General features: G+C 45.8%; 1 long non-coding RNA gene across 7 annotated transcripts in view; it reads right to left on the bottom strand.

Moving 5' to 3' along the window:
- LOC309639323 overlaps positions 1-18,740 on the bottom strand; it is a 361,451-nt gene extending 342,711 nt beyond the window's left edge. For all 7 annotated transcript variants that reach the window (XR_014251587.1, XR_014251588.1, XR_014251589.1 and 4 more), the window contains exon 1: positions 18,450-18,740. This is a non-coding gene — a long non-coding RNA (uncharacterized lncRNA). The remainder of the gene's footprint in view (positions 1-18,449) is intronic.
- Between the last annotated feature and the right edge of the window lie 910 nt (positions 18,741-19,650).

The raw sequence follows: 19,650 nt of genomic DNA, 5'->3' as shown, positions 1-19,650 counted from the left end.
GGGGGGGAAGGAGACCCAGCTGAGCTGTGAAGGGCCATGGCCATGAGTTAGAACTGTAGGGGGGAATTATATCTGATTTTCCATGTCAATGATGGCTCTTGCTGCTGGATGGAGGATAGATCATAGGGTGAAAAAGAATACTGAGGGACCCCTTAGGAAGCTGTGGCAACAGTTGAGAGGAGGTGAAGGTGACTCCGCTGACAGTTTCAGAGCAGGGTTGCAAGCACAGACCAGAATGATTCTTGAGGGCTGGAAAGGAACTGTGAGACAGTAAGGCATCCATCCGCCTGCAGTTGTGCAAATCATAGTCAAGCCTCCTCAAGGCAGCAAAGATGGCAGTGTTTCCTACTGTTGTAAAAGCCTTTCATAGAAGGAGATCATTCCCGCCTTCCTAAAACCACAGTGTCTTGGAAATGGAGGGATTCCAGGGGTCTCCTAGTCCAATTCCTCACACTTCCCTTCCTCTGACTTCTTTCTGGTTGCCCTCAAAGCATCTCCAGTGAGGAACTAGCCAGGTTACACTTGCATATCCCAATAATGGGGAGCTCACTACCTCTTAGAGCTCTGTACAATCATCCTTTGACTAAGTTAAACCTGTTTCCTTAATATTTCCATCCCAATTTTACCCTCCAAGAAAAAAAGAAAGAAATAACTTGTGTAGACCATTCATGTTACTGAGGATAGCCTTTCATAAATTGAGAGCATCTCTTCTGGATGGAACAGAAAATCCCTCCACAGCTCTACCCTCAATTCCTCACCTGTGTGAGCAGCCCACACAATGTCAGACATCAAGTCATGCAATATATCACAGAATGGGTGGGATGTACTTTCAGCATGTCAGTGAAGTCAGCCGTGTATAGTGCCTGGCAAAGAGTAGCCTCCCTCTGCTTTTGTGGTCATTGTTATTATTATTTTCATTGTTATTGTTATTAGGAATAGTAGTGTTGTATTTTTTAATAGTGTTATATTATTAAGGCTTCTTCTGTTTGAACATCTGCCCTGTGTGCCCATCTGAATTTCTTCAGGTATCAGACGACAGATGACATTTATTCTCATACTTTTATCACTTTGCACCTGCTGTTCCTTCTCCTTCCAACACCCTTCCCTCCTTCATTCTCTTGAACAGTATTAACCATTCAGGACTTGTCCCAGGCACCACCTTCTCCATGCAGTCCTCTTTATCTCTCTCTGCCCCTTCTCTTTTACACACGCACACACACACAAATGCACTCACACAGCACAGTGAGGCCCTTCCTCTTCTGTACATTTCACCATCAAAGCATTTCATGAAGTGGGCTTACAATTTTTTGCCCCTTGGGCAGCAGTTCCTAGGTCAAAGATGGTGGCTTCCAGTCTATGGTGGCTTCATGTGAAGGGAATACCACCATGGCTATGACAGGTTGCGTGCTCACTGCGTACCAGCCCCGTGCTATCCATTTTCCCTTGTCTCATGGCATTTCAGTCTCACAGATATCCTAGAACGCAGGTACTACTGTCATCCCACTTAACAGAAAAGAAAACTGAGGCTTTGAGAGGTCAAGTGACTTTTCACCTGGTTATCCGTTGGTCTTGGTGCCCATGTCACTCCCTCAGGAAAGCCCTTCCTGGCCAACCCCCCACGGAAGCCAGTCCCTGATACAGGGAGACCTGTGACTCCCTGACATAACCCTCAGCCCAGCTTGTAAACGTGCCTTTCTTTGTGCTATTATGTGACGATGTCTGTCTTCCTCACTAGACTCCCAGCTCCATGGAGTCAGGAACTGGGTCTGCCTGTTTCTTCTTGGTATTTCCAGAGCATAATACACAGTACGAGCCCAAAAATAATTGCGGAAGGAGAATAGAGAGAAAGACAGGGAAGAAGGGCACACCAAAAGAATTAAGAAGGTGAAAACAGATCCTCCTGGGGCTCCTTTTCCAGTTGTGTAATTCTAGAATTGCGTGGGAGAAGAGGACTTCAGGGTCTGACATCTTCCGCCTGGAAGAAGCAAGGCCCTCCGCAGTCTTCCCTACCTGCCATGAGCCTTTCTCTGTAGGTTCTTTGGCCTGCAGACCAGAGGCTCCTGAGCTCCAGGGGTCTGCTCTCTGCCACCTGCGTGCCTTCCCTTCAACCTTAACCAAGCTAAGCTGTCTCGGCCCCTTGCCTCCCTGCTGGGAGCTGGAGAAGCAATTAATCCTGAAGAGTCCCCCACTGCTCTTGGGATCCAGAGACTCCTGGGAGCCTGGCAGCTGTGTGCGCTCACATCTGGGAGCTGCGGAGGAACCGCCCAGCCTGCTCTGAGCACAGGCTGACCTGTCAGGGTGCTCAGGAGGGGATGCCCCCTGGGGTCAGGAGCAGAGACAGTTCTGGGAGAAGGCACTAAGGCACTTGTCTTCCTCCTCCCACGACTGTCTAGTGCAGGTCACTTAACCTCTCTGAATCTGGGAAATAAGAGTGACTCCTTTTCAAAACTGTTGAGGACATTAATGGAGATAATTCACATAAAGGGCTAATCACAATGCCTAGTACATAGCAACACTCAGTAAATGAGAGCTATTATCATTTTACGTACTATTATCTATAGCTCTTAGGGCTGTGTTAGGACTAAATGAGATAATGTAACTAAAGCTTCTGATAGAGCCCAGCACAGAGTAGTTGCTCAATAATCATTAATTCCCATCCCAAATCTGGAGTGCCACCAGTTAAATGGAACTGGAGTTTCCACCCATCATATGGTATACATTTAACCTTCTAAATGTTCCTAATATTTAGATGGATGGATGGATGGGTGGATGGATGGATGGATGACGGATGATGGATGGATGGATGGATGGGTGAATAGGTAAATCTCAAGTAACATGATGCACATTTTCATGGTGACATGGTGTACTTTCAAGTTATTTTTCAGAACAACACAAAGCTCTCACAAATGCCAAAATTTAAGCACCTTTTTTCTAAACCTTCTGATTATCTCATTCTTTTTCTTCCCCTGGTATTATACTTTCCTCCAAACATGCACGTAGTCCTTCTCTGAGCTAATTCAGCACTGCTTACAGACAAGGAACACTATTATTATTGCCATTTGACACATGAGGAAACATAAGCACAGATAGGTAAGGAAGAAAGCCCTGCAGTTAGCAAGTGCTAGAACCAAGGTTCCAACCCAAATCTGTTTGACTGCAAAACCTCCACCTCCTCTTTCACAAAACCTCCATCTTAAAAGAGGAAAATGAGACCTAGCAAGGGCAGGTGGCTAGTCCAAGGTCACACACATAGTTGAGGTCCAGAGCCCAGGCTAGAATGCCCTCTCTTGGCTCCTTCCACCAGCCAGATTCCAGAGCAATCTTTTCAAAGATTCTCTTGGAGTCCTCTCTCCCTGGTGTGGCCAGCTGTCTTTCCAGGCTTGGGGGAGTCCTGGGCGCACTTTGTGGCCATCAGCAACATAAAACGGGTGAAAATATTTCAGTTAGATTTTCTCCTCTTGATGGGTGAGAATTTTCCAGGTCTGGGCACCTTTGAAATCTCCCAACGTCAGCCATCATCAGCTGTAACTGGCACCTCTGCTAATAAATTGAGAATGTCACATCTCCCAAACTGCATTATTACCGTTTATAATTTTGATTGTTCATTTGCATACGAAAATTAGTCCTGTGACATGCGTGAATTTTATTTTATTCTTGAACTAATTATAAACAAGAATGCCACATTATTTACATAACTAATTATTGTTCCTTATGTTCCCCTGTTTTTAAATTGGGGCCCATTCTCCATTGGTTAACTACGCAGATGAAAAAATCCAAGAACATTTCTAAAGTTTAGGAACTTGTTCTATTTGCATCAAATACAAATTCCTTTGAATGAAAGATAATATGCTTCCCATTTTAATAGGCCTAAATTAGGTTGATCTTAATTTATAGTTAATTTGAATGAATAATTCCTGTCTACCTGAGTCTGTTTTTTCAGCAGCTCGTTGTAAATGTTTATTAACCCATAAATCTGCTGCCTTCCTTTAGGAGGTGATTTTAAGGTCCCCCCATAAAACTAGAGGGAATGTGGTGCAGAGGAAAAGAAAAAGCACAAGAGCAGTTAAGAAACCCTTGTACAAGTCCCTATGCTGTAAGTCACATACTGTGTGCCTTTGGGCAAATACCTAACCCTCTCTGAGCCTCAGGTTTCTCAGTCATTAAATGAGTGGACTGCATTAGGTGGTTACTAAGATTTTGACCCTCTCTAACATTACAAGGCTGTGGGAAGGCAGAGAAGTCTAGCATTTTTTGCACCCTATATCTGATATTATCTTCTTCATCTTACCTTTGATTATACCTGCTCCCAAATCTCTCTATTGATCAGCATCTTAAATCTGTCTCCCCTCATGAGGAGTTGACCCATTTTGTTGGTCACTATAAATAAGGGGGAAAAGATTCTACCCAGAAGAGGACTGGAAGGGTTACCATGCTAATGGTGGTATTCCAGGCATAGTGAACCTTTGGGAAGACAAGGGTTGTGCAGATCGCATTGCTGGGACTCCTAGGCATCAATCACACCATGAAGATATGAACCACGCTGCTGTGTGTACAGGGGAAAGAACTTTGGAGTCTGAAAGGCCTGGATTTTAACCTCTATTTTGTCCCTTCCTCTGAACGAGGACTTCACCTCTCTGAGACTCAGCGTGTTAGAACAACAATCCTACCTACTTCCGGGAGATTGCTGGAGAATTAAATGAGATAATAAAGTGCAAATTGTCTGGGACACAGCTGGTGCTCAAAGGCTAAATCCTGCCCTTTCCTGCTCCTAAACTGACCTCTGAAGGTGAGGAATGATACATATATCGAATGCTTTCTAGGTGCTGCTTCTTCAGATTTTGGCCCAAGAGTCACTACTTCAGGCAAGCTTTCTCTGACCTCCATGGTCGAACTCCTCCCTGGAGACTCTCAGAGATCCATGCACCTCCATTCACTGCAGTGATCACAACTGCAATTTCACATTTCTCTGTGTGGTGTCTAACTCGATGGTTACCACCACCCTCCTACGACCAACAGAGGTAGGTACATGTCTGTTTTTGTCTCCAATATATCCCTCAAGTCCTGGCACCTAGCTAGCCCTCAATAAGTATTTGACGAGATCAGGACGAAGCACTTGTCCTAGAATACCTTACTGAATCTTTATAAGAATGGGCTCTGCTACTATCATACCCATTTGCAGATGAGGGAACTGAGGCTCAGAGAAGGGACATTCCCTGCCCAAGGTTACAAGTAGAGCAAATGGTAGATCCTGGATTTGAACTCAGACCTGTTTGACATTGAAGAAACTCAATCTCTTAAACTGTTTATCCCTCATCCAGAGACAGAAGAAAACAGAAGGCCAACAAGGCTGGAATGAGCGGTTCCTGCCTCCAAAAGTCATCCAAAGTTTCTTGTTTTGCCCAACTGCTTAAAAGGATGGTGACTGGCCTGTGAGGCATTCCTCAGCTGGGGCGGGGCGGGGGGGTGTCTCTGCAGTCCTCGAGAAAAAGGAAGGCAGTCTGAACAGTGCCGACACTGCGTAACATTTCTCCATAACCAGTAACTAAGGACCCGCCTCCCCTGGTGAGAAGTGTAGGCACAGTGCCAACAGCACAATCCTCCTGCAGGGTCCACCTGCCTCTGACCACCCCGTTTTTGTTCTCAGATTTCCCCCATAGGAAAATATGACCCTCCCCAGAGCGGACAATCATGTTGACTCTTAAATTCAATCATGCATTTACTGAGAATTGCTGCTTCAGATGTCCCACTGGATGCTGGAGACAGGGATAAGTAAGATGCAGTTTTAAAAGTCCACAGCTTAGATGGGGAGTTCAAGGAGATGGCCTGGATAACCTTTTCCCAGACCGTACTATCTCCCAGACCCTGCATCCCTCTCCCACCCCACTGTTGAGGCCACTTGACCCCAAACACCCATCCTCTCAGATATGACCAACTAACAGTTCCTCCACAGCTTCTATTACAACAGGCGAGGAAAGGAAAACTAATCCCCCTTTACCTCATCCCAGATTCTGAGATTCTTTTTGGCTCAGGCAGGGAAAAACTGCCACAGTCCTGGGACTGAGAACTTAAGACTTTAGGCAGACACGTTTTATATCACATGACCACCCCATCTCCCCAGCCAGAGCTGATTGTACCAAGGGTGGTCACCTGACTGAAAGGCAGCCAATCCATAGGCCTATGTACCCAGCTCTATGCCAGGCACCTTGCCCCTCTGAGACCCTCCACCACATTGGATGTTTGGTTGCTTCAGGTGAATACTTGATTATCTACCATGTGCCAGGTCTGCACAGAGGAGGAAAAAAACCTCAAATCTGCTACATTTTGTGGTAGGTTGCAAAAATGACCACTGCCTCCATGCCCTTTGCCATGTGATCTTGTAGTGCCCACCCACTCTGATTCTGAGGTCCACCACGTGACTTGCTCTGACCAATGGGAATTTAGCAAATGGGAACATGGCTGGGCTAGGCTGCTGGAGGATGGGGCAGAGCTGAATCACCCCAGGCATCTCAGCAGGGGCCATCCCGACAGCCCACAACCAGCCCATAAGCAAGCCCAGGCAAGACCAGAAGGACAACCCAGCCTAGCCCAGCTTGCCTGAGCCATAAACATTATTGCTGTCCACCACTGAGGTTTATGGTTGTTTGACAGGATAAATTTTTTCCAGGTTTATTGAGATATAATTGACATATAACATTGTGCAAGTTTAAAGTGTCCAATGTGTTGATTTGAAATACTTATATATTGCCAAATGATTATGTCACATAAGTGCCATTTCTGTTTTGTGGTGAGAACATTTAAGATCTATTCTCTTAGTAGCTTTCAAGTATATAATATAGAATTATTAACTATAATCACCATGCTGTACATTAGATCCCCAAAACGTATTCTTTTTATAACTAGAAGTTTATCATCTTTGACCAACATCTACCCATTTTCCCCCACCCCCCAACCACTCTACTCTCTATGTGTTTGGCGTTTTTAGATTCCACATGTAAGTGATGTCATGCAGTATTTGTCTTTCTCTGTCTGACTTATTTCATTTAGCATAATGCCCTCAAGGTTCATCCATGTTGTCACAAATGGCAGGATTTCATTCTTTCTCATGGCTGAATAATATTCCATTGTGTGTGTATATGTATATATGCCACCTCTTCTTTAGCCATTAATCCATTAATGGATACTTAACGTTGTTTCCATGTCTTGGCTACTGTGAATAATGTTGCAATCAACATGGGAGTGCAGATATCTCTTCAAAATCCTTTTTAATTCCCTTTGGATATACACCCAAAAGTGGGATTGCTGGATCATATGGTAGTTCTATTTTCAACTGGTCCATACTGTTTTCCATAGTGACTATGCCGATTTACATTCCCACCAACAATGCACAAGAGTTCCCTTTTCTCCACATCCTCACCATAACTTATCTCTTGTCTTTTCGATGATAGTCATCCTAACAGCTGTAAGGATATATCTCACCGTAGTTTTGATTTGCATCTTCCTGGTGATTAGTGATGTTGAGCACCTTTTCATGTATCTTTCACAGCATTAGTGTGTCAATGGGTAACCAATACACATGTGTATATCATTTTATACTTCACCAAGCCACTTCCCATAAATCATTTCATCAGAGCCTCCACTGCTTCATCCATAAAAAGGGATGAATTCCTTTCTCTAGCTCACACAATTAGCAAGGGAGCCCCTGTTCTCATATTCATTCATTCCCACATTCACACAGTATAATAAACAGTAATCACCTACTCTGTACCAATCATTGTTCTAGATGTTGAGTTTTCAGCAGGAAAAAAAAATAAAAGATCCCTTCACTCATTGAGCTTAAATTCAATTTCCCTTTTAACATTCAGTCAGTCCCTCAGTCATCATACACTCAATGAACACTTACTGTGTCTGGCACTCTATAGGCAAGTGAGGTCTGTTCCTTGCCCTTGAGGGTCTGAGAGTCTCAAGGGGGCAGATACAACTTGGGTTGTTGCCTATCACACCCACAAGACAGGACTTCTAAAGAAATGAATAACAGAGACATGAACTCCAAATAGGTCACAAATGTGCGATTAAAATAAATCAGGTTTGGTTGGGGGCAGAAGTGGAAGTTAAATCCTTGTTCTCCTGGCCTGGGAGGGGCTTTGCATTCACACAATGACCCTTCTGCTAAATTGATACATTAATTTGTTCAAACAATCGTTTCTGTAATTAAACAGAAAGTGCTGAGGAGAACCTACAACAAAGGTGTCTGATTTAACTCTGTGAGTGGGAATCCGGTGACCTCTCCCCCAGTCTGTTCAGCAATCAGACAGTGGATATAGGACCATTAATTGGGTGTTTTAGGTACAGACACCGTTGTCCAAGCAGTCATGGAGCTAAGTGGCCCCAAAGTTGCCAATGAACTCTAGTCTATGGCTTAAAGACGCAGCCTTTGTTTTTCCAAGTCTCAGTATCTATTTATTATGCAAAGAGGTTTGGAATTGGAGAGGACCATAATTAGAACGAGTAGCAACTCTCACTTAGTGTAGACAACCTTTTTAGGGTATTCCTGAGAGATGGGGGCCCTCCGAGCTTCTCACAAATCAAAAAAAAAAATAAGTCCATCAATAAAGCACTCATCACTTTATAAGGAAATGGAACCAAAACACAATGAAATACCCATGTAAGGAACTAAGCTCATCAGACTCAGACCTCGGGCATTAATTGGCTGCTGCCCTTCTTTCCACTAGAGCTCAGCTGGGGGCGGTGGGGGGTTGGGGTGGGGGTTGCATCTCTGTCCAAGGTCCTTAAGTGAGATCTCTGCTCTCTCAATCACCCTGCAGTTTCTTTGGCCACTTGAACAGTAGTAAGGAAGAAAGGAGGAAGGGCAGAGAGGGAGGGAGAGGAAGAAAGAGACAGAGAGACAGAATTGGAGAAAAACGACTGTTTTGACATGGTTTTCAAGTAACTGCCGTTACCAAGAAAGAAAACTGTTTTCCTTTGTAAAGTCAAGAGAGCACTTGCTTCCCCTTCACCTCCCCCAACACTGTGTTTGTGAGTACAAGGCTGTCAGCCTGTGGTTTTGTTATGTTCAAATTCCCATGTTGAGACTTGGCCCTGCACGGGCCTTGGGTTGAAGAGAATGTCCAGGATCCCAGCTTTAGTGACTAAGGAAGGCTGCTTCTAGTCTCGTCAATAGGGTTTGGACTATGACCAACTACCATACTGCTATCATCCCCTAGAAAGGGTACGAGGGCGAATCAGACTGCTGAGTTCTAATCTTGGTTCTGCATGCACACGCTGTGTTACCAGGGACAAGCATCTTTCCCTCTCTGGCTCTCAGGTATTATAACTTCAAAGTCAGGAGTCAAGCTAAATGGATTTGAGGTCATCCATCCCTCTGCTGACATTCTGAAATTCCTCATGCCAATTTTTTTCCAGGAGTGAAAGAAATGACCACATTTCTCACTTAAAATGGCCAAAAAAGCATTTCTCCACTATTAGGCAACTACTGGGCCAAGCAGCAGAAATGGAAGAATGTAAGTTCCTCAGCAGAAGAAATACATCTTTGCCTCCCATAAGGCAAAATGTTGACCATCCAGAGCTTTCTGTGTTCACTATTTTACTCACTTCTCACAGCAACCCTAAGAGGTGAATGCTGTTGTAATCCCCAATTTACAGATAAGAAAACTAAAGCCCAAGAGATGAAGTGACTTGTTCAAGGTCACCTAGAGGAGTTGGCACTCTAAGCCCTAGCTGTCTCAGTCCAAATCATTTTCACTATACTGGGCTTCTACAAGAGGGTCATTGTGAACATACAACCTACCCTGATGAGCCCCACTGACCTCAGGGAGAACGTCCAGGCTCCCTCAGCCCCTCTGAACTGGCTCTGTCCTGACTTCCCGGGTAACACATTCTCACTAAGGCCTCTGCCAACTAGTTTTTCTTCTTGGATACAGGTTATGCCAAGCTGCAGTCCCAAGCACAGGGACCGAATGAAGGCTGGCTTTTAATTAGGAGGCCCATGATTATTTGCTGTGACTTCGATAATAAGATTGTGAGACCTGGGGAAATGATTAAACAAGCAGAGAGGTAACAAGCCTTGCTCAGGATTCATGCTTGAGGACCTACAGAGGGAGAAGAAGGGAGGAGGTCCCTTCTCAGGGAGTGTAGTGCTGCTTTCAGGCCCAGGGCTAAGATAAACAGGACCAGACTCTGGTCTAGGAGGGAAGCACTGGTCTGTTTCCTCCACTCCCACCCAGTGCTCCCTACAAGAAGGAAAGCTACTCTGTCTTCTGTCCATGTCTGCCCAGCCAGGGAAAGGTTTCTTAGAGCATTAAGTGTCAGAGCTGAAAGGGACCTGAAGACCCCAGGTGAAGGCCACCCACTATCCTCCAAGCATGTGCCAGCTCCAAACATGACAAAAGATTTTCCTTGACTGAGACAAGATCTGTGTCCCTGTATTCTCTCTTTAGACATCCACTGAGCACATATTCACTCAAGTTTAGATTCTGTGTCAGAGACTGGACTAGATTCTGGGGACATCATGGCGAACAGGAAGAGTCTTGTCTTCAGTGGGGGCAGCGACATGGCTCACATTCCCCAAGTCTACTCCTTGCCAGATATAACACATACAGTTTAGTTACTTGTTTCTTTTAAAACACAGTTCTGGTCACTCACCTATTTGTCATCCGAGAGTTCCAAATCTGATACATATGTCAGTCCCCTGGGAAAGACAATCATGTCCCACCCACCTCACGCACACCCCAGACCCAAACTCAAACGCATGCAATTCAACCATTCAAAAGACAGTTACTGAGGTCTTACCAGGTGCCAAGGGGCCAACTGTGAATAAAAAAAACATGAATTTTGCCTCCCTGGAGTTTTCGGTCTGCTGAGAATGAGAGGCATTCATCAAACAGGCATAGAATAAATATATTCATGCCATTGGTGCCATGTGTGATGGTGGAAATGAACAGGTACAGTAAGGGAGGCTCATACGCAGGGGTGGGGGCTGACCCAGCTAGGAGGCGCTGGAGGCGGCGTGGAGGGTGGGGGAGTTTCTAGGAGAAGGTGAGCTTTAGACCAAGGCCTGAAAGATGAGAGGCTGCAGTCACATGACGCTCAGAGAGAAGGATGAGCAGAGGGAGGCCCCAAGGCGACCACAGGGATGGTCCATCTGAAGACATGCAAAGAGGCCTTGAGATTGGAGTAAGGTTGTTAAGGGTGGAATATCCCAGGATGGGGTCGGCAAAGGAGCCACAGTCATGTGGGTCCTTGCCTGCCAAGCGAAGCCCTTTGGGATTTTCTCTAAGTGCAATGGGAAGCCACTGAAAGTCAGAAGCAGGAAATGGTGTGAGCTAATTCACATTTTAGACCATAGCGGGGAAGAGGCAAATGCAGAAGAAGAGAGAGGCAGGAAGAGGGGGGCTACTGCAGGGGGCCACGTCCCCACATATTCACACACCCTCCCCCTTCACCCTTTTCACACTCACAGAGCTTCAAGAGAAAGTGTGCAGAGAGATAGCTGGTCTGTGTACAGGCCGGAACATGGAGAGCCTAGAAGGAGTTGGGAGACCTTACTTCTTTTTTTAAAATTTATTTTATTGAAGTATAGTTGATTTACAATGTTGTGTTAATTTCTGCTATACAGCAAAGTGATTCAGTTTTTTATATATATATATATATATATATATATATATATATATATATGTATGTATATATACACACACACACATTCTTTTTCATATTCTTTTCCATTATGGTTTATCACAGGGTATTGAATATAGTTCCCTGTGCTATACAGTAGGACCTTGTTGTTTATCCATCCTATATATACTAGTTTGCATCTGCTAATCCCAAACTCCCAATCCAACCCTCCCCCACCCCCACCTTGGCAACCACAAGTCTGTTCTCTATGTCTGTGAGCCTGTTTCTGCTTCATAGGTAAGTTCATTTGTGTCATATTTTAGATTCCACATATAAGTAATATCATATGGTATTTGTCTTTCTCTTTGTGACTTACTTCGCTTAGTATGATCATCTCTAGGTCCATCCATGTTGCTGCAAATGGCATTATTTCATTCTTTTTTATGGCTGAGTAGTATCCCACTGTTTGTATGTATGTATGTGTATATATATATATATATATATATATATATATATATATATATATATATATATATATATATACACACACCATATCTTCTTTATCCATTCATCTGTTGTTGGACATTTCGGTTGTTTCCATGTCTTGGCTATTGTAAACAGTGCTGCATAGGGGTGCATATAATCTTTTTGAATTATAGTTTTGTCTGGATATATGCCCAGGAGTGGGATTGCTGGATCATATGGCAACTCTATTTTTAGTTTTTTGAGGACACTCCATACTGTTCTTCATAGTGGCTGCACCAATTTACCTTCCCACCAACAGTATAGGAGGGTTCCCTTTTGGGAGACCTTATTTCTAATCTTTCTGTTTGGTCCCTGGACCTCAGCCCCTTTATCTTGAAGAGTAAGAATAACACATGTATGGGACCTTAGAAAGTCCCTTGAAACAGGATTCTGTGTGTGAGGCTTCTATTCCCTACAGAATTGAACACTGTAAAAAGTAATGAGCTGCCCATCACTAGAGGTATTTAAGCAAAAGCTGAGCAACTACATGGGTGGGAAACTCAAATAGAAAGAATGAAGCTAAACAATTATTTATCTCCTACTGCCAGTTATCAGGACAAATGTTTGTATACCTTCCTTATGCTTTTAACAAAAATGTGAGGTCAGAATTATTAGCCCCCTTTTACAGATGAGAGAACTGAGGCCTATACAAACAAAGTGACTTGCCTAAGGTCACTCAGCGAGCAACGAGGAAAGCTAACATGTTTCAGATGCTAATTGCTTCTCAGGTGTTATACCATTTAATCTCCCAACAATACTACGAAGACAACAGTACTTCGTCCCTGTTTTAGAAATGAGAAAACTGAGGCCAGGAGAAGTTAGATGAGTCACCCAGTGTCCCACAGTAAGGAAGTAAGGATGTCCACATTCTACCTCCAGAGCCCTGATTTCTTACTCTCAACACCAAATTCTCTCCTAAAACTCCAACTCTCACTTTCAAAGTCAATTCTGGCTGACTCCAGAGTTCATCCTCTATGTTCTGCCCATGTAGCACCTCCTTGGCCCCCTGGGGATCTGTGAATTCCCTTCTGTATTATTTTCCTAGGCTGCTGTAACAAAGCACCACAAATTGGGCAGCTTAGAACAACAGAAATTTATTGTCTCACAGTTCTGAGGCCAGAAGTCCAAAATCAAGACGTCAGCAGGACCAGGCTCCCTCTGAAGACCTTAGGGAAGGGTCCCTTCCAGGCTCCTCTCCCAGCTTCTGGCAGTTCCTTGGCTTGTGGCAGCATAACTCCAGTCTTCACATGGAGTTCTCCCTATGTGTGTGTCTCCAAAGCTCTCCCTTTTATAAGGACATCAGACATATTGGACTAGGAGTCCACCCTACTCCAGTATGACCTCAACTTGACTACTCACATCTACAACGATCTTATTTCTAAATAATGTCACAGTCTAAGGTACTGGGGTTTAAGGCTTCCACATAGGGATTTGGGATGGGGACACACAATTCAACCTATAACTCCTTCCAAACCCATGTGTCTTTGCCTATGGGGAACAGGTGAGTAACGAGGCTCTGATGGACCCTGGACCGCTACAGACATCATGTTCCCTCCCTCCATTCTGCACCACCCGCCAGCCTCACCCCTCTGTCCCAGATGCCCAAGGCTCTGCTTTGGGTCTTGGTGTCATCCTGTATTAGTGACAGCCTGGGGCTTGGCTCCCTCCACAGAGGAGCAGCCAGGAAACAGGGAGGAAACTCTCATCCCTTCCAGGGGAGGCGGGCGAATATTTCATACGGTGCAAGAGAGTGGAATTCCATACAGCCACCTCCTGCAAATGCAACATGACACCTCGTAATGGGGCAATATCAGTACAAATCCGGCCTCGCAGCAGCCCAGAACCTCCCAGTAATTCCTCACATATTGTGCTCATGTTACTGTAAATACAATCGCCAAACTCAGGCTTCCACTGCAGCCAACTGATCAGAAAGGATCACCCCCATTTCTGCAGCTGAGAAGACTGAGGCCCACAGAAGGTAACTGACCCTTGATCACACAGCAGGTGAATCTTCCCCAGCTGGACAAGAGCCAAAGAAGCAGAGAAGGAAGGAGGAGGGTTGGTTCCCTGATGCCACATCTGGAAAGAGGCGGAAGGCGGACAGAGGGCCTCAATGGGCCAAGGCCTGAGGGAGGGGTAAGGAACAGATGTGGTTGGACAGAAAAAGAGCTAAGTGCCAGGGTACAAGCGAGAAAGAAATGGAGCCCAAGGAAGTTACTGGAGTTGGGTGGACTTGGGCAAGAGGTGAGTGGGCTGCTAGGGGAGGGAGAAATCCAAAGTCAGGCATCCAGGGGTAGGGCCTTGGGTCTTGACAGAGAGAGAGCCCAAGCCAGAGGGAGAGTGTTTTCATGCTTCCTCCTGATTGGCCCACCAGGAGGAGGCCCAGCCAATGCCTGGGAGTGTAAAGAGCATCCAATCCCTAGGATGAAAACTGAGCTTCAGGACAATCTCCTGTTTTGACAGAAAATCTGCAGCACTTAAGAAGGAACCAAGACTGGAGCCTAGAGGTGGGAAGTGGGAGGCAGTGTTGGTTATTTTCCTTCCGGCCTCTATCCCAAGCCCATTCTCCTTCCTTCCCTGCTCTGCTCTGAGTCCCAGGAGGCTGACCCATGGGGACCACATCACCTCGTCTTCTAACTTGGGGTGAGATAATGAAGCCAATGGTGGGAGGTGGGAGGAAAGCAGCCAGCGCCTGATACCAAAAAGCCAATGGAGATCTCACTACAAAGAGGAGAGGGACTTCTTGAGGATGAAGCCATCACAGAGGGAAGAGAGGTTGAAAGATAAATGCCTGCGTGCTTTATTCAGGCACCTGCATTCAGCCATGCCTGAAGGCCTCCTTCAAAAGTTTTCAATTTGATGATTCAACAAATTTCCTTTTTCCCTTAAGTTAGCCCCTGCATCCAAAAGAGTCCTGACGGGCTCGGGTGATCTTGTGGTATTACAAAATGAGCAATTCACTTGTGACTAGACCGTCCAGGGTTTTAATCCCAGCTCTGCATGACCTTGGGCAAGACACATCAATCTCTGAGTGTATCCTTTCACACCTGCAATCTCCCGGGCAGAAGAATTAAATAAAATAATAACTATAAAAGCAGCTAGGTTATACAAGATGTGCCAAATAAATGAGTTTACTGAAACTCTCTCCCCTTTCTGGGTCCCAGGATCCTAATAAGGAAAATGTGGACCCCAGCACTGATGAGTTTGTATGTTTCATGAGACCTCATACACTGTCTTATACTGCTATGCTCTCCCCACCCCTTGGAATGTTAGTAAAAAGCGACCATTTTGTGTGATTTTTGTGCAAGTGGCATGACATCCCTGGGTATCAGTTTCCTCAAATACATTGCCTACCAAATGTTGTGAAATTGAGGTAACACATGTAAAGTCGTAGAACAGGGTCTGGGACATAATACATGCTCAATAAATGCTGGCTATTTTATTGGTGGAGGTGGTGGTTTTAAAAATAATAGGTATTGTTATTATCTCTGAGCACCTGCTCTGGTTTTGTTTATACACCGTCTCATTTAGACCTTGCCAACACAGCCCTGCAAGGTCGGTGATGATGTCCCAACCGCACAGATGGGATATAGCTCAGAGAAGTTGAGTTACTTACCTGAGTGTTGGAGCTGGGATGTGCTTAAGAACTACCCGGCATCACCTTCCTGGAGTGGTGTCCCCACCCACATTCAGCCAGCCACTATCTCTGAACTTAGAAAGGCATCTTTTTGGCACTCAGCAGGTGCAAGCCCTCCAGAGAAGTTTCCCAAGTTTGCTTCTCCAGCCATCTCCCTTTGCAAACACACTTTCTGTTCATGTGAATGAAACCCGCTAACTGGTATGGTGTCTGCTCTAATTATAGGCTCCCCAGCCTGTGCCAAGAGGAAGCTGGTTAGTGTACACTTGAGTAGATTTCAGATCGGATTTTGTGAGTCCCCAGCATGAGGGAAGGAGGCCAAGTTCTCCTCCGGAAAAAAATAATGGGAAATGCTGGCACATGTGAGTGTTCCCAGCTCCTCTCCGACTGGAGCAGGTGATGTCTTCTGCTCCCCAGATTACAGAGCCTTCTTTCCAGTTTCTTTACCTCTGTCTCTAGCCTTTTCCAGGAGCTGGGAAGCTGGGGCAAGGAATGGGAGAAGCAATCCGAGGTACTGAAATGGAGGAGGTATAGCAAAGTGGAAACAATACTTTGGAATCAGAGGAAACTATTCAATAAATTCTGAATGCAGCTCTGCCTCATTTCAGCTTTCACTGCCCTTCTGAGTCTCAAGCTCCTTATCTATCAAACAGGGGTGCCAATACTTTCCCCACGATGATCCAAGGATGTGTGTTGCAGTGTTTATTCAACATTTATCCAGTATCTACAGTGCGGCCTATTTTGTGCTGCATTGTCCCAGTTACAGCTATGAATAAGATGCAGTCCTGGGATCTTTAGAACTCCAGGTCAAGCTAGAAGCAAGCCATTTGATGCTTATCGCACACTGTGATGAGAGAAGGACAGGGCTCTACAGGAAGGAGGGGTATGTGATCAAGAACTGCTGCATCCCGGAAGACTTCCTGGAGGAGGTGTGTCTAGGCTGCAACCTCAAGGATGACTCAAATTAAAGGAGAACAGGACAAAGAGTGTTTTCCTTCACATGGGAAGAGTCTATGTGAGGGCCAAGATAGAATAGAAAACAACACATTTCAGAAACATCATTTAGAATGGCCAAAATCGGGGGCGGGGGTTGGGCAGGAATGGCCAAAACAGCCAAAATAAAGAAATGTTTTTTAAAAATCATGGAATTCAATACAGCCAATCAAAACAACATTGACAAAGAACACTTTTTTTTTCTCTAGTCTATCTCTGGCACTAATTTGTAAGCTTTTCAAGGGCAAAACTGTTTTAATCATATTTGTAAATCCTGTAATACTTTCTTTACATTTTTTATTTTTAGTATAATTTTATTTTTTATTGAAATATAGTTGCTGTATAGTATTATATAAGTTAGATGTACAATATAGTGAGTCACAATTTTTAAAGGTTATACTCCATTTACAATTATTATAAAATATTGGCTATATTTCCCATGTTGTACAGTATATCCCTGTAGATTATTTTATACCGAATAGTTTGTACCTCTTACTCCCCCACGCCTATATTACCCCTCTTCTCCCCATTGGTAACTGCCAGTTTGTTCTCTATGACTCTGCTTCTTTTTTGTTATATTCACTAATTTGTTGTATTTTTTAGATTCCACATGTATGTGATATCATATAATATTTGTCTTTCTCTGTCTTACTTCATTCAGTATGATAATCTCTAGGTCCATCCATGTTGCTGCAAATGGCAATATTTCATTCTTTTGTATGGCTGAGTAGTACTGTCATTGTACACCATTGTACACCATTGTCTATGTACACCACATCCTCTATCCATTCATCTGTTGATGAACCCTTAGGTTGCTTCATACCTCGGCAATTGCAAATAATGCTGCTATGAACATAGGGGTGCATGTATCTTTTCGTATTAGTGGGGGTTTTTTCAGATATATACCCTTTTTTCGGATATATGCTGCATTTCTCCTTAACAAATGTTCTAAAGAGGGGCAGATGGGCCTTGATGAAAACAAAGGAAAAAAACATGAAGTTTCTGCAGCATTATTGGCACCATCATTATTCTGGCGAGAGCAACTGCACTTATCATCGGTTTTGGAATTTCAGAAACATCCTCACAGACACACCCAGAATGTCTGACCAAATGTCTGGACACTCTGTGATCCCATCAAGTTAACACATAAAATTAACCATCAAAGCGTTATAAGAGAGATCAGCCATGGTGGCCGGGTAGAAATATCTTGCGCTCACCTCCTCTCAGGAGCACAACAGAATCACAACTATCTGCAGAACAACCATGGATGAGAAAGACCAGAACCTACCAGAAAAGATCTTCCACCACTAAAGAAGGAACCACAGTGAGACGGGCAGGAGGGGTAGACTCGTGATGTAGCCAAATCCCATACCCCCAGGTGGGCGACCCACACACCGGAGAATAATTACTCCGCAGAGCTTCTCCCACAGGGGTGAGACCACTGAGCCCCACGTCAGGCTCCTCAGCCCGGGGTCCTGCACCGGGAAGACGAGCCCCCAGAACATTCGGCTTTGAAGGCGGGCGGGCCTTCATTTCAGGATTCCCAGGGGGCCGGGGGAAAGAGAGGCTTCACTCCTAAAGGGCTTAAAGGGCCCACACAAAATCTCACGCGCTCCAGGACACGGGGCAGAAGCGGTCATTTGATAGGAGCCTGGGCCAGACCTACCTGCTGGTCTTGGAAGGTCCCCGGGTGAGGCGGGGAGACTGGGGTTCATCCTGGCAGCAGCCATATTTGGGAGCTCCGTCCACTGAGGGAGGCTGATGCCGGCCTCCAGCTCCTTAGCGACAAGGCCTGGCCTCGCCCGACAGCCTGCTGGGGCCAGTGCTGGGACGCCTCAGGCCAAGCAACTAACTGGGCGGGGACACAGCCCCACCCACCAGCAGTCAGGCTGACCTAAGACCCCCTGAGCTCACTGAGGCCTCAGGACGCAGCCCTGCCCGCCAGAGGGCCCAGAACTCAGCTCCGCCCACAGTCCCAGAATCCCCTGCGCCAGGCCCCGCCCCGGGGAGCCTCTGGGCCAGCCCCACCCACCTGGGGCGGACATCAGATGCAAGAAAACCACAACCCCCAAGCCTGCGGACCCAGCCAGCTGACAGCAAGCCAGAACGTGCTCTGGGACCAGCTGGGCCCCAACCCTGCCCACTAGCAGGCCAACACAAGCTTCAGGACACCCCAGACCCTGTACCCAACTGTGTCAGGAACTTCCCCCCTCACCTGTGAGCTGACACCAGTTCTAGGATCCCTGGGCCCTGCAGCCAGACTCCAGGACCCAGCTCTGCCTGCCAGTCTCTAGCACTAACCCCAGGACCTGGCTTCACCCACCAGTTGGGGGCAACAGCCTTAGAGTCTTCTGGACCCTGACTCCGCCCACCCGTGAGCCGGTACTAGCCCCGGGGTCCCCTAGGGTTCTGTAGTCAGCCACCTCGAGACCCAGCCTTGCCAACCAGCGGCCGGCAGCCTCCACACAAGGCAGGGCCTGGCAACCAACTGGACCAGGGGCCAACCAAGCCTACAAGACCACCCACATAGCCCGCCACAACATAAGGACCCACGCATCCCTCATAGGGAGAACCCCTAGAGCATATAGCTCGGGTAATGAGAGGGGATTGTGCTGCTGGGACCCATAGGATGTTCCCAAAGTGGACGGTTTGTCCTATTCAGACCACCTCTCCCTGCCTTCCATTCTTGGCCCTGCAGTACTCGCAATTCACCTGTTCTTCAGTTCTTCAGGGCTTCCATAACCTGCTCACCAGAAAACCACTGAACAGCCGTACCTGAATGCGCCAGACTACACGGTAGGCATTTTGCATTCATAACACCTTGTTTAAGCCTCACAGGAACCCTTCACATGAGAACAAGAGGCCAA

Source organism: Balaenoptera physalus, assembly GCF_965194825.1.
Source record: "Balaenoptera physalus genome assembly, chromosome: 12".
Lineage (NCBI taxonomy): Eukaryota > Metazoa > Chordata > Mammalia > Artiodactyla > Balaenopteridae > Balaenoptera > Balaenoptera physalus.
This window is presented reverse-complemented; position numbering and strand designations above follow the sequence as displayed.